At 43.0% G+C, this 16589-nt stretch overlaps 1 protein-coding gene across 1 annotated transcript in view; it reads left to right on the top strand.

Annotated features, from left to right (window-relative positions):
* Positions 1-15953, top strand: part of LOC126866397 (toll-like receptor 6) — a 47213-nt gene extending 31260 nt beyond the window's left edge. Inside the window, exons 2-3 of the transcript XR_007689859.1 lie at positions 14187-14257; positions 15234-15953. The gene's annotated coding sequence lies outside the window, so the exon portion shown is untranslated. The remainder of the gene's footprint in view (positions 1-14186; positions 14258-15233) is intronic.
* Positions 15954-16589: the final 636 nt, after the last annotated feature.

The raw sequence follows: 16589 nt of genomic DNA, 5'->3' as shown, positions 1-16589 counted from the left end.
GAAAAGAACAACCAAGGGGAAAGGAAATTCACGAGGGGGTATGGGTGGTAGGGGCAAAGAGACAGAGGAGAAAAAGTGGACGAAAGAGGGAAAGAGAGGCGCGTCAGGTGAGCCGGAAAATCCGGTAGCAGTTTTCAGGGATAGACCCAAGGCTTGCAGGCGTTCGACGAGGGTTGAAAGGTGAGGAAGAGGGTAGGTGGCGAACGAGTACAAAGCCGTGCACCAGGAGCTGCGAATACGAGTAGGGACGAAAGTTAAAGAGTGCTCGAAAAAATTTATCGAACGTACCACTTAACTCCCGCCACGTTTTAAAACAGTCTGACGGCACCGTTCGAAAACACTCCCTCCTTTGATTCCAAGTCAACCCCGTCCGTCTATGGTAAACGAAGGGATGGAAAGGGCGATGGGCAAACATACTTATCGTTCGTTCGACAATCGAACAATTTCCTGCGGAAAGAGATTGCCGAGTCTATCGAACGCGTTTAATCATAATCAGACTAGAGGGTTAAAGCCGAGGAAGAAATCGAGGGTTACGCCGTGTGTTCTCTTATCTTCTTCGAGAGATAGAATTTCTTAATAACTGCAATTGCTTCCATTAGATTTAATTCGTTACGTTTATTACGATTCTTTTTCCACGAGTGAGCTATCGGCTATTATAAGCAGAAAATGCTTCGTAAATTATGAAATACTTAAAGCGAAAGTGGCCCTCTACGTTTTTCGATAGCTACTATCGAGAAATTTATATTTCTGATTTATCTCCACTCCGATTCTCTTATCGTACAATTTCAATTGACAAATTTCATGGAATTCCTGCTACAAACACTCGTGCGCTGCCTCAAAGCGACTGAGTCGCAAATATAATCGAGGAACTGACACAATTCCCTTCGGGGCAGGTTACTGAAAATTGCAAGAACGAGCGTAACGCGTGCGCATAAAGGATCGAACGCGGTGCAGCATAGAAAGTATTTTGCGGATTGCATTCTTTCTGGGTTAATACGTAATTTCGCAGTGTTTCACACAGAAAGATGGACCAGTTACTTTTAGCCCAACGTTCCCCGTTAGCCGAGGCGAAACGTGAAAGAGCTTGTCCATCCATTCTGCTTCCGGCGACGAGCTCATACATACAGGGCAGCCGCGTCATTGGCTGGACGATAAATCCGGTCCCGTGTTCGCTCGTCCAAGAGGAAGTTACGTGGCGGTCGCTGAATTATGTCGGTTCGACGTTAGATAAATTTTACGTGGCCCTGTTCATCGATGATTCTACCTCTCTTTTTCGGGCGACTCGATCGCCATGTCGATCGCCAGTCGAGAAACCCAATGGTATTTCTGAATTACAGTAGCAAATCACAATCGTCCTACTGATATTCCAATTTTCTGAATCTCGGTTTTGCGTTATTTCATCGCGTCGTATCTAAAAGTTTGATATTACGGAAATGAAACTAAAACGCACACCTGTGAAAAAGAATTGGAAAATAAGAACTACGTGCCAATGTACAAGTATCGAGTATATTTTCTAGTCAAATAACTGAATTATTATGAAATTTGTCTTTATTTCGGAAATAGCTAACGTTGAAGAAGAAAAAGTTTTAACCGATACTTCTTTATATAATATAATACGCAATCATAATACAATAATTACAATATAGTGATATACTCAATTTATTCTGACCATTGTTTTATTTTTTCGATTCTTCCTCCATGTAACTGCTCGATATTGTAAACCAAACAGGAATTTTAATCATTCTGATCTTCAAGAATCATGTATTAAACATACGTTTCGGGAGAACGATATAAATCCTATTCCGGATCATGGCACTTAGCCCGATAAAAAGCAGTGTCGCAACGCGACGAAGCGCGGGCTCGTGTCGCGAACAAACGACCGGCCACGAAAATATAAAAGAGGGATATCCATCCATCGTCCTTTCGTGGAACGAGACCGCCGTACCTATGATCGTCACCGTCGGTCTGCACGATAAATCCGTGGCTCGTTCGCACGAGGGAAAGGACTCTTACATTGTGTCGTGTCGGATAGCTCAATTCATATCAGGATCACGGTGAACGACGAATCGGAAAGTACGAAACGAGAGGAGCGTGTCAGTGGTGCGTCATGTCAATCGGATTCCACGGGAAAACCGAAATTTGTGGGACCGCGGTGAAACGATGCCATCCTGCACACTCTTTTCTATCCCATTCTTTCTCTCCGTCATACGTTCACGTCCGGTCGATTCACTGATGTGATTTCACTGCCTGTGACCGGATGCAGCGGGCGCGCGTGACGGCCCAGACCGCGTAAAAAGGCGCAAAGCCATCGCGATGGATGGACCTTTATTTTTCAAAGATCTCTGTAAAAGATCGCGATTCTCAGCCCTTCGGAGCTAGATTAATATACCGGTGATCCCTCCAGTCGTATTTTCGTTACGAATGACGGTGATCGTGTAGGCTGTAGAGTACTATCTCTCTTTCTATATATATAATATATTATATGTGAGGAGAATTCAACGATCAGATTTAAGTCAGATATCGGATGGATTTGATGCAATTCCGCCTTAGAGTAAGACTGGATCTAGGATGTACGTAATGCTAGTTGGACTTAGCTGGAGCATAATTCAGAGGTGTACAAGCCCCGTGTGGATCTAATCCAGTTTATCATAGGCTAACTCGGATCTGGTCTACACTTAGCCTAGACGTAACTCTAGTTTCAGTGCAGTTTGGAGTGACTACTTTAATCGGCTAACCCAAGTCGTTGACAGGTCATTTTGTAGCTACAAAGTCCGAAATGCAAACTACGTGTACCGAACATGAACCAACATTCTTCATGAATGAAGATATCGTTTTATGAAATTCGATTAAAATTTTCTCGAGTGTACAATTTGTGTACGCTTTTATCCTGCAATTGATGTACGAGGAACAACTACATACACAGTGTGACAAAAATAACCGAACTTCTTAAGACTAAGAAAAGCCAGTGGCGACGTTGTCACATAGAAATACGCCTCTCATTGTCACTATGTTAAATTTGTACAGCGATTACGTCGACGGAAGCAGAATTACAATAATCAACATCAAAGTAAAGTTCGTTCACGCGTCGGAAAATTTGATTCTGTTGCGTGACAATGCGCCGATTCATCGCGCGCCCGCTGTAACTGCTTTTCTTCAGAACAAACAAATTAAAATGTTGCAGCACCCTGTTCGCCAGATTTGGCACAGCGCAATTACGTTTTGTCTCCAATGCGTCAAATAACAAGGAAGGGAAAACGTTCTAACAACATTCGCGATATCTGGAAGGCTGTGACGAGCACTTTCAAAGGAATTCCATAGAAACACGTGTAACAGTTATGTAACGCATTAGTTGAGCGTGAAAATCGTTGTATCGCCATAGGAGGAACGTGTTTTGAATAACATAACATCTTTTTCCTCTACACGATGCCCCTGGTTTGTTATCTTTAAAAAAGTTCGGGTATTTTTCGAACAGACCGTGTATATTTGTAGTCTAACTCTTTTCCGTTTCTGTTCCCTCGACTAAAACAATTAAACCATTCGTAGCAACGATGCTCTAATTGTTTTCATTATTGTATATTATAAATATTAGCATTTTTAAAAATGCATCAAACCTGTCCTCGTTAATTATGAAAAACATAAGACACCAGGTCTAAAAGACAAAATCTTTGTACCAATAGCGCCAAAACGTTCGCCGACTTTCGTGTCTGAAAGAATGAAACTCAAAGGCGAGAAATTCAGTCAATTATCTTCAATTGATATTCTCGCTAACGAAGAACACCAATAAAGACATGGATCAGTCTGTTTCGTTAATTTCCATTCGAATATTAAACGAGAGGAGAAAATTATTCAAAACGAGCTGGCTTCTCTATAACGAAGGAACCATATCGACCATTTCGTATATCTATCGTTGGTTGTTTCGTCGGAGGGAGTTTCTAGGCTACGTAGTGACACGAAAGGCAATTGCACGCAGATCCCTGTTGTTCAACGAACCGTTCGGAGTCTTCCGCAGTCGACCATTTCGCGTTAGAAACAGTGGAACACAGGTTCGAGGAAAGCAGCCGACTTTATATCGCCACTTTTATGTCAGCGCACGCGAAAACGTCAGCTCCGTGCGCGGCACAGTATGCGAAATTCATACTCGTTCCAGTTTTCAGGAAGAATACGAGGATCGTGGGTGGCGAACGCCCGGTTCTCGGCGACACAAACGTTTCGTACACGAACGACCGAGATAGGGCTCGTTTTTTTTCACCCTTCTGGTCGTCGTCGAAATTGGCGCGCAAAGGTCCGCACAGATGGCCGGTCACGATAAGAAAAATTTTGCACGAATTTACCGATATTGGTCGATCGTTATCGGTGCTACTGTTCCGTGGCCAATGGGAAAAATCGCGTGTTCCCATCTTTTCCTCTATTTTTTCCCCTTTTTCGAAAGCGGAAGGACCGCTTCAATATTTCAACAGCTCAGATAAAAATATTTCGGTATTTCGTATTTTTTCTTACACGCTTTTACGTGTAACTTTTATCTTATTTCCTTTTTCTGTTGAGTATTTGATATTGAAAAGATACGCAGACTATAGGCAACAACACGATAAGTCACGTTTCCTACTTTTTTACGGCTATGTACATTGCCGATCAATCCCAAATTACTAGTATTGTTCGTATATTTAGTTTTCGAAGTAAACATGCGTTTTTTCTGTCTCTTCAACATTTTCAACATGTCGTTCGTCCGTCATATCAGCACATTGGAATTATAATATTTTGACATTTATATCTTTAGCTTCGGTAAAACTCTATCGATCTATCAGCCATTTTCAAGACTTATACATCTTCGAGACTGCAAGTTTTCATTTTCAATTATATCGTATTAGAATTTTTCTTACCACTGTTTTTCTCCTGCGATCTTCCTATTATATACCGAATATTATATTATATTAAATGATCGAGCGGAGTGATATAAGCGTTCTTCGAATTTGACACGCTTACGTTAATTACACGACGGGATCCTGATCGCAACATTACTAAAACACCGTGAACTCTGATTCGGAATTCGCATTAGCAGATAACACACAGGAACTTATTACCATTACCAAAGGGAATGGGAACTTACGACGGGACTACTACCGCAATTACCGGCAATAGCAACATTAGAAGAAACTCGAATCATGGCTGTTCCAGTTTCAATATCCGTCCCCAATCGACGTCGAAACAGATTGCACGTACGTTTTGCGTGCTAATTACGCGCGCGTAATCTACGTTTGAACTCGCATTCGAAATGTAACCGAAAATTCCGATAGAACATCGATGCACGATTTAAAAAAATAAAAAAAAAAGAAAAAAAAGAAAAAGAGAAGGCCGACTGCACGCGGAATGCAAATAACAAGAGTGCCCTGGGATTTGGTTCGTTGTTTCGATTCCCAGTATAAACGAACCGCGTTTCTCTGCGTAGGCAGATTATAGTCGAAACAGAAAAAAAGAAGACAAAAGAAAATAGCCGGTTACAGACGTCCCGAAGAAAAACGAAAATCGAAGCAGACCACGAGAGGGCGTACGTATAACCGGACGACAAATCGAAAACGGTGCATTCGTTAGCATGAAAAGTGCTCTTACACTGTGTTCGGTCGAACAGAGAGACCGCGGTCCACGGCATGGGATCGTTGAAAATAGTCGAATCGAAAGGACGGAGGGAACGAGGGTTGCGAATCGTCATTCCTATGCGTCATTTCACTTGGCTCCAAGCGAAATTTCCATGACCACGTATGCGTTCAACCTTTCCATTTTCCTTTTTTCTCCCTATTTTCCCTCCCTATTTGCTTGTTTTATTTCCGTCCTTTCTACTTTTTGCCCTGGTCCCGGCATTTTCACTCTTTTCGCGCAATTACAAATAGAAATTCCGAGAGGTCGGAGTCGGGGACACGCGGACGTATTAAACTGGACGTCGACGATTCGGTGCCGCGACCATCGATTCTGAATAATTCTGCCTGCCATTTTGTTTCGTTCGTCGCTGGCAAAGGGGCACCAGAGGGAAGAGAAAAATCTTCCCTCCGCTCGTTACATCGCGATCCCGTACGTTTCGCGGATATACGATACTCGTTGCTCTCTTTTTTTCGTCTCGCTCGTCTAGCCGAAAGGAAATCGAGTCGTCGTCGCTGCAAAACGGGGAATTAACAGGTCGTGTCGAGTGCAACGTGCTCTCTCGTGGAACAGCACCAAAATAACCGTGTAACTGGTCGATTCTTTCGTTTCGGTCAAGGGAATACCTCCGTTTCGACGTACGCACGTATTTCGGTGCTTTGTTCGCTGGAGATTTATATTTTGCACGCCGATGATACTCTTTCGCTGCTCTGGAATTACAGTAAACTAAAGCATACTTAACGCTTAACCTATCGCTCTTACGCTAATGTGAGTGTACATCGATTTTATTATTATGTAACTGTGCATTTCTTATCTCTTGTCGTTTTTAATTCATCTAACTTTCGTGTTAAAGGAGATTTCAATTAATACCAACAAAGTATTCGCTTCCTATAATGAGTTGACAGTTCGTGTATCTTGCTTTTGATACCAAAAATGCAGAGAATTTTCACGACAAGGAGATTATTTTCTAAATCGTTGATTCCGAATTCGTCTCTAACTGAAGCTACTTTCCTGTGAAATGTACAGCACGTACATCATTAACGAGTATTATTATCTTGTCAAAAATCCCGTATATCAAATACAAACGTACAAGTTCATACGTCTATCTATACATCACATTCCTCAATTCACGATCCACGTTCGCTGAAAGTGAAATGCTTAAAATTCCAATGGAAAACTGGATCACAACCAAATATCGTTTAATCGTCCAATTTTTCCTGTGGCTACGTATTCGAAAGGAAATCAGGTCGTATTCGAGTACGAAAGAAAAATTAACGCGCGCCGGCGTGTTAGAGTGGAAAGTGGTAGACGAGAAGAGGACTATGCCACATCCTCTGGTCCGGCATTTTTCAAGCCGTAGCTCGTTATCGAACGTGGTCGGTCGCCTTTCGACCGGATAGATTCGATTCGCATTCAGAGCCAGCTGGAAGCGGAAAAAAAAACGAGCCATTGCGGCGTCGTCATTCCGCCGTGTCATTCCGCTTCAGAAGCCGCGCCGCGCGTCCAACGAGCCGAAATTTGAATGACGCTTTTCCCGATCGCCTCCGCGTACCCCATTCCGCCACTCCACCCATCCTTCCTCGTTCTCTCATTCGATTTCGATCGTCCGCAACGCGAAACTAGATTTTTATCCGCCTCTGTGTCGCGTACCGTTCGCCGCTGATTCTTTTAGCACGGCCAAAAACCGCGCGTTCACTGCCTATCCCCGATGATTTGCCCGCGTTTCCTCGACGATCGATCGATCATCCACCAGGTCGTTACCAATTTCCACCAGTCTTGTCCAGGGAAAATGGAACTTTTTCCACGGGACAACTCGATTAGAGATACTCGATCTTTTTTATTTGGATCTCTAATTTCGTGGTCCGACCGGTTAGTTAGTTGACTTCTGTGAAAGTCGTTACGTAGGATCCCGTTCGTTTCTTTTTGCAATTCCGCAGTAGTTTACCAAGAGACGAAGTTAAATACTTGGACCGAATTTTTAGAATCACAGAGAAAGGAGTGTGAAGGACGAGGTCCCTGGCAGGAGGAAGATTCGTTCGATCGGTGGTCACCGGATCGAGGCTCGAATCTACTCTTTGCCTCGATTGCTCTAACTAATTGAACTCCGGCTAGTCCCCGTTCCCAGACTCTCCTCTTTCCGAGTCTAATAACGCCAAATGGCTATCTACCTACTTTCTAGCTCGGATCCAGATTCCATGGTCTTACCTTTATCTCGACTGTTTTAACGACTCCGAGCTATCTAATCTACGATAGGTTCTCCCCCCCCCCCCCGAGCCGATCACTTGAAACTACCGAATCTTACAAAGACCACCTTCGCACATGCAAAAGGTCCAATCGGACCATTTTTCGGTGGCGGTTTGGAAAAAATCCCACCTTCACGTGGAGTTTTTTCCGGTCGATCGTTTGCAGTAGCGTCCGCAGCGTATCCGGGATCGTTTTCTTAACGGCCGACTAGAATCCCTGTTACCAGCGAAAAGTTTGCCAAGTTTCGCGACGTTATTCGACGCGATGTCGGTTGTTGCTGGTACGAGTCTCTCGTGCAAACCGTTCGAGCGTACCAAAAAACGGTAAAAAAGAAAAGGAAGGTGGGTACGGGTGAGAGAATGGGACGGAAGAAACACGGTAAATTTACATGTTGGCCGAATATCGAGAGGGCAGTTGGAACAACCCCTCCGGCGGAAAGTTTTGAAAGGTTGGCTCTCGCTTCAGGCCGCACGGAAGCCTGTGTTTTCCGCGTGGCGAGGTGGAAGGGACCAACGAGGGAAGGCAATTCGCATTTGCACGGGTACCCGCGACAACACCGCGTCACTCGAATGCACGTAACGAAATACCGGGGACCGCGTCACGTTTTGTCACTGTCGTCGCTGATGGCTGGATGAGAACTCGGGAAGGGTCGTCGTGGAGGAGAGAAGAAGATAGAGAGAAGGAAGAAGGAAGCGGAAGGAAGGACGGTGGGGCGGAGAGATACATCGGGGAAGTTTCTGCAGACTTTCGACTTGGCAACGGTACCGACGAGGAACCTTCAATTTTAATGAACCGAGCATGAAGTACAGATAGAAAGTGGGGAGAGTGTGTTCGGCCGAGGAAAGTTTCGCTCGATGCTCGTCCTTTACTCTTTTCTCTCCCTGTCTGTCTCTGCCATACTGTGTCTCCCGTTCCTTGGAATTCCGTCTAGAAGGAAATTTCAGCCGCACTCTGAATATTGGACGCGAAGCTTCATTGGATGCGTACATTTTGCGCGTGTGTACGTACGTACAGGAAAATCCACGAAAGAAGGAGGAATAATGCATGGGAATTATCGAGAAGCTCTTATTAGACAGTCGGACAAACATCCCTCGTTGTCGTTTAAAACGAACACCCACCCCATTTCGTTCTTCGTTTATGGTAACGTGTAACGCGGGGCAAGCGTTGCGTTAGGTCGCCTGGAATGTTAATAAACATGGGAACAATGGAGGATTTCAATTTCACAGCGCGTTAACGACGATCGGGACACGGGCTAATGGCGGTTAATAATGGCCGACGAAGCGCGGCCTGTGGCCCGCGATGTCTTAATTGCCGGTCATTGCGATAATAAAAGTAATACAAACCGGAATGCAATCGGAATGTCGTTATTATACGGGATATTAATTAACGGGCAGCGGCGCATTATTAGAGGCGCACATTGCCTCGGACATGGCCTCTCTACGTCCTTTTAATCGCGAATAAATCCCGACCAGTTTCCCCCTCTTTCCCGTCCTCTCTATTTCTCCGCTTCACCTCTCTTCTCCTCGATTTTTTTTTTCTCCTTTTCTTTACCCTCTGTACGTCCTCCTTTCTCGCTTTATTTCCTTCTTCGACGCTTTTTCCTTTTTCCACGCGGTCCTTCCCTTTCTTTTGCTTTTTTTCCTTTTTTTTTTTTTTTTTAAACGCGCGATTATCCATAGTACAGCGACACACTGGTAGCGGCCTGGCTGGCTATCGGCTTTAATTAACACGCCCGCGTTATATCCACCGTGTCGTGAACGGTTGAGACAAAGGACAGTGGCTCTTTGTTCATCTCGTCGGTGGAGGCTCTTTCACACGCTCGAGAGCCATAGGGCAGGGCGTGTCCACTCGTACAGCCTCTCCCTTCAGAACCAGTTCCACTTGTTTGTAAACACGGAAGGACTTCTATTTCCATAGAGGAGAGAAGGTGGTATTCCAAGATCGTTTCAGCCACGTTTCATTATTTCTCTCTGCAGGACAATGGAGTGTGTCCGTCTCGGCCGTCAGCCAGTATAGTACACTCACTCTAGATTCACTTGATATCTTAATCTACTTTTAATTCAGCAGACCAGGCCGATTACGAACACCTCACCGATGAAATTAATGTTTCCCGCGCCATTTATTTAGCTACCTAGCCGTATATCTCGATTATTTTACCTCGCCTCTGTTAACGGATCGTCGTGATTAACGCGAGATAAATATGAAGATCGACGATACGTTGATGGTTCTTCTTTTTTCGCGGATATACCACACCTTGTTCCTCCGTCGTACACGCCATACGTATACTTATTTATTAAGCAACTTGTTCGAAAGTGAACCTCGACCGTCGTTAGCGATTAATCATTTCTAATGTACCTTCCTTCTTCGAAGACTTGTCTGAAGGACAGATTTTGGTTTGTCTATATAGAGACAAGAAAATAACGCGATTGTTCGATCGGAAAAGAATCGGAGCACGCGTCCATCGTGTACTTGGACACTTGCGTCCACTCGACGCTTCGGTGGAAATCCTTGTCCTCCGAGAGTGCGCGCAAGTGGTTGGAAAACACGGAGCGTTCGGTCAAAAATAGATTTTCCACCGGCAGGTTTATCACCAGCGGTATTGTGCAGCTCGACCGGAGTTCCCCTCCTCGAGACTTCTTGAACTTCCGGCGGCCGGCGACCAGGAGGCTGGCCGCGAGAAACACAAAGACTGTCCATTTGCCATCTGATAATAATTGGAAAAGTTATCGCGGAGATGAAGTTTTCCCCGCGACTAACGTCTCCCGCGGTCCATTCCCTGTAATGTAAAATGGGGAAACTTTCGCATCGGGGAATAACTTCCGGTGCTTTTGAATGATATTACTTTCTTTCCGGCGCAAACACCGGGCCTTCTTGCCAGTCCGCTGGCTTTCTTGGCCTGAATTTTCTACCAGACCAGCGCGCGGCTCGGCGCGACAGCATCGCGGGCAGCGAAAAAAAGGAAAGAACCACAGAGAGACGATGCAGAGGAGATTAATTCGATCGTGTAAATTACTTTGCGTCCGGTCTCGTTGCTCTTGTCGCCTTTCACGTTATTAATATCGCTTCGTTAGCTGCGAACGCACACGCGAGAATTCCTTTACCGATTCGAAAAATGATCACCGGTGCGGTGTATGGTTACGAGGTACCGATGTCAGCACCCATTTAACGCCAGATAGAGATCGTTTTACGATCGAAAAGACGATATGGCTTTAAATATAATTACCAGAACGTTAAGATGACTTTATCTGGTATAGCCTGAATGGAATTGGAACGGGGAGGCGATTAAAAATTTCAATAGATCGGATACGATAAATTGTCACACCCACGCAATTTATCCTGCAGACACAGGTTCTCTGCATGATATCGGGATAATAGGTTATTTCTCTAATAATTGTTTTTTAATGCATCTATTAGTTCAACGCGAAGAATATATTGTAAAAATAATCGACAACGTAATTTTACTTTACTTCTACTAACTCTTTAAATTCAACCTAGAAATTACAAATTTTTCACGACCAAGTACGTTTCGCTTCTTTTGAGGAACAAATTTATTTGCTTAAGAGCGAAATATTTATCCTCGTGCGAATTCTAAAATTGTAAAAATAATTCCCTAGAATCTAAGCACAATATCGCAAAGAGTATCTCTGTCGCTTTTAATTCGCATAACGTAAGCTTGGAAAATAAAAATCATCACTCTCGAAGAACCGAGCTACGTTTCGCGTGTCAAACATTGTGTTCCATTCGTCGAACGCAGATTTTCATCTCGTTACCTGCCTCGGTCGCCTTTAAACTACTTTTCGCCGTGTCATCGACGTGCATATGGGAACGTGACCCAGTACGCGAAGTCGCGGCGGAAGTTGGATGGCGAAAACGAGAAATCACCGGTCAGATGGAAGTTCCGAGAGCCGTGCATCTACCCGTTCACCGCACCGTGAATCCGATGTTTTCGACACCAAATCGAATTTCCACCGATTGCATTACTTCGCGTGCCGTTTCGGTCAGCTATGCAGCCACGGATGCGATATTAGTGAATCAGATCGAAACCTCTATCCTCGCTCGATTTATTGATTATTTCATTAACACAGACGAATTTCGAAAAGCGATGAATTTCGATCTAAAAGTCAGAATTACGAGGCGAATGTGTTACAATTTTGAAGTGTATATATCACCGTAAAAATCACTATCACAAACAATGTATCACCATAAAAATCACTATCATATATCATTCTAATAAAAATAGCGGTAGTATATCACTGAAACGAAACGAAATGATCTATTAGAAACGACTGAATAGCAGTGGATAAATCGCGAATCTGCGGAGTTTCGGTGACAAATGGAAGCTCTAGATGAATAATAATTCTACGAAACAGTCGAATAATGGTATCTTGATATTTATACAATACTGCAGGTTTCTGCTCGTATGTTACAAGGCCCGACGTATTTTCCTTCGTGAAAATTTTCATCATCGATCCACTCTTATTCGTCTGTGCACGCGGCCAGCAATTAATCATTGTAGCCCGCGATTATGTCTAATTGTTAATATAATAGGCAGGCAATCGCAGCCACTTGGTCCCGTGAACATTCATAATGCGACAACAAGTCGACGCGTTGTCGTCACTGAAATTGCATATCGGCTATTGTTGAAACGCTCGACGGTCGTCGCTCGGTTCCACGTTGATATAATTACGAGCAACCTATTTTTCTCGTTGTTTAGCTTACACAGTACGCGTCTACCATTGTCTACATTTTTCTTTATCATAATTTAAATAACGTCGAGATGCTCGGCGGTCAATGCGCCGTTCCACGACGAAATAATAACGGACGACTCATTTTCTGGGCATTTCAGTCGTATATAGATACGAGCTCTATAGAGAGCTCGCTTGTCACCGATCAGACTTCTTTATTACAATTTGATACTTTTTCCTGACCATCCTTCAATTTTTTGTTCAACGCATCTCAATCGCATTCGCGTCACTTTCTCGTATGAATATAATTGCGCTGGCGCCTCGTGCCGTAGCGAAAATCCTGCTGATCCCCGTTTATTGGAATAATTTTACAAACGGCCGCTTTTTCCACGCGGACACGGGAAACAAAAGGGATGCGAGCTTTGGTCGGGCCATTATTAATTTTCCGAGCCGGTTCAATTAAATCGCAGTCTCTGTCGAGCCACGAAGAGGACAAAGTCTCGCTGACTTCCCCTTCTTTGCAGTCTCGTGACTCGTTCAGCTGTTCCTTTTTGGTCGACGGCTTCTACCTCTTCGTTCTCGTTTTTATCTGCTCTCGATACTTCGTACGATAGTTGCTTCGTTGAGAGTTTACTCACTGCTTTAGATGGAATTATTGGTAATAATGACTGTATGTTTTAACGGAGAAAAGATAAGAGGTCTTTAAGCTGTTTTCCCACTTGTATAAATCAACGTTGTTCGAGTTAAAATCCGGCTTAGAATTTTCGAAAATTGTTTCCACTACGTCTCGATGATATAGTGTGGTACACGTACTGAAAACGTTACATACGAGACACGTTACGACTGGGTTTACAGAGATATTTTCGCAGCTGAAACGCGCGCCACGGCCGCCGTTTACAATTTTCATTATTTACATCACGGCTTCGAAAAGCTGTCGCGCGAAATGAAACTTGAAACGATCAGGCTGGTCACTTAATCCCGCCATTCAGAATTCTGAACGAACAAACCGACGTTGAAATCGAAATTGCGAGGCTTAAAGTATTGTATACGATTGGCAAAACGGTTTGTTCACTTTTCTCGCTAACAACGGGCTGGATTTTATCGGATCTTATAAAGCAATTAATTTGAAAATTTTCATTACACTCGCGCTCGTGCGCGAGATCATCGGTGATTTTGTAAAAACGCAGATTAATCGCTTTCTCGTTGCCGCGTATGGCCCATTGTACCTTTTCCCATTCAGAACGCATGAATGCACGTTCATTAGCAAAGGAAAACACGTTGCTAATTTTCCTCGATATTTTACAATATGTTTAATAGAAAAATCAGAGTTAATGGCGCTGTTGAAAGTTACAATGACTTCGGTAAATCGTGAAAAATGTAATTCCACTGGAACGTGATTCCTTTTTGAACGCCTGTTACATCCTCGACGGTCGAAGAAACAATCGAGTGCATACGGAGCTCGTGGTACACGTACAAATCGTCGTGTCTCTCAGTTGACCACCGGCGTTCCGCGTTTTATTTCCTGAAAATACGTTCGCCGGGGAATTTGTCTCGGCGTCGAGAGCGTCGTCGACGCTGACGTGATTTATAGGCAGTGTAACAGAACGCTTCTCTCTTTTTCTGTTTCAGATGTGAACTGTTGCCAGAAGTATTATCGATTCGCATTACGTATGAAGTAATTGGAAATCGCAGTGGACAAGGTGAGTAATTATTTCCCTCTTTTATTCCACTTTGGATACGTTCGCGAGTAGATGGAATTCTCGATTTATCTTCACTTTCGCGCCAGTTTAACTCGTTAATTATCGATCGTCAAAAGATTTTAATTCTTTTAACGAATTCTCCGGTGGTCCAGTTTGAGAAGATCCGATATTCCAACGAAGTTGTTGCCTGTTTTTAGAAATTTGATTCACTCAGTGATTCGTGTTTGTTAATTGATGAACACAGTGAAAAGGGCAGAGTGAAAAGAGCGTACGCCAAATATGCATCAGTTTCTCTTCTCTCTCATTGATATTGAAAGCGAACAAATACATAGCGGAAAAATTTTTCATTATTCATTTATCGATTATCGAGCTGTGATGAAAAGTGGAAAGAAATATGTACGTGCAGCTACTGGCGACGAATTAAATTAAATAAAAACTTTCTGTGTTTCTTATTTATTCGCTAAACATATTGAATATAATATTTACGTTAACATTCCAAATACGTTTAAAATACGTATCGAAGTTATAAGAACTAATGAATTAATCGCTTGTTGTAAATAAAGTCTAATAAAAAGTGTAATACAATGAATTTATTACACAACGTTTGGTTAGTAATTTGATTTAATTATTATTCGAAAGAGCGAAATAAAGGAACTATTTCTCTTGAAACTTGCTCTCCCGCAAATTTATATAGAATTCGGGCATGTGCTCCTTTTTCACTGGATTTCTCAATTTGTAACCAGATTCTTTTCCGAGACGGTGCATTTGATGGATGCGACGCGAAACAAGTTCAATTGTAACGGAGACGAGCGCAGGCAATGAGAAAGCCACCGTTACTCCAAATTACTTCAACAATCTTTCAAGCCACGGTTTCTTCTCGAGCTTGGCTAACGGGAGCGAAGCGAAGGAAAACAAGTAACATAGAGGAGCGCGATGCCATCTAATCGGCCGTTCGTCTTCTTTTTTTCTGTTGCAGGTTTTCCCGACTGCCGCGACGTTTCTCTCTACTTATTATCAAGAAGTATTTCTTACTATCGCAATTGTACTCCGTAACACGGTGTCTTCACCTAAAGTAAACGGTTTATTCGTATTTTTGAGACTCGTGATAGCTTCGTAGTGTGCAAATGTAAATTAGGGCGAACGAAAAAAAAAACAAAAAAAAAAAATCGCGAAACTACAAGAAACAAAACAGAAATATAGAAACAAAAATAAACGATCGAACAAGATCAAACCTCAAGAAGACGCAAAATACCAGGGGAAAAGAAATGAATAAGACGAAGACGGCGAGGAAGATGAACAACAAGGAGGAAGCGTAATGAAAATACACAGACACATACACACACACACACACACAGTAACACGTACATACACCGAGAATACTACCCTTTATTAACTCGTAATTGCAACGAAGTTTTTTCTCTTTCTACTCGAACTTGACTAGTTTACTTAATCCAATGATCGATTATTAAGGATTGCGAGAGATTATATAAATATAAATATATAAATATAAATATGAATATAAATATAAATATAAGCGTAAAACACGAGATGTGTCCTCCAGTCCTCGATGAGCGTTCTCTTGTTTCTCGTCGAACGGAGAGATTTAATGTACATAGCGAGAGTTTTGTATATTTGTAAAATAGATAGGGCATTTTATTATAAACAATAAAGTTATTTATATATATTTTAATCACAACACGGATAACGAATTCCTTCCGACCCGTCAGCAGCAGCAACCCGCGATGTACACCGAGGGGATCGATCTTCTCGGAGCGAGCGGTTAATCGGATCGACCATCGGCAACACACACACACGGTCATGCGGATCTACGGAGGATGTCGCGATCTAAAATTCTATCAACCGGTATGTATTATGGAGGATCATAAAGGAGGCCGTTAACGAAAGCATTTAGTATCATTAGCGAGCAGAACGATTTTCTCGATGATACAATTCGTTTGCAGCAACGAATCACCCATCATCCACCCTATTCCTTGCCTTCCATCAGAGATGTCCGCTTCGTAAATGATTTCGAACCAATGGGCGTCGATACAACATCGTAAAACCACGAATACCGAGAGACACTTCAAGGTATGAATCGTGCGATCATTGAAAAACTATCGTTCCGAAAGTTTCATCGAGCTTTTGAAATTTCTAGAATTTTCATGTTAAATCGTGACTATGGTAAATTTCTGTTCTACCAGCATTCTTCGATAAAAATTTTGAAGCGAATATTTTGAAAAACGACGGAAGATATGAATTTTGAGGAATTTTTAAGGAACAGAGGTTACGGCGATGTGGAAATATTTTCGCGAAGTTTGCAAGAATATTTTCG

The sequence above is a fragment of the Bombus huntii genome, chromosome 6 (genome assembly GCF_024542735.1).
Source record: "Bombus huntii isolate Logan2020A chromosome 6, iyBomHunt1.1, whole genome shotgun sequence".
Taxonomy (NCBI): domain Eukaryota; kingdom Metazoa; phylum Arthropoda; class Insecta; order Hymenoptera; family Apidae; genus Bombus; species Bombus huntii.
The sequence above is the reverse complement of the archived record's forward strand: the minus strand, read 5'-3'. Positions and strand labels throughout refer to the sequence as shown.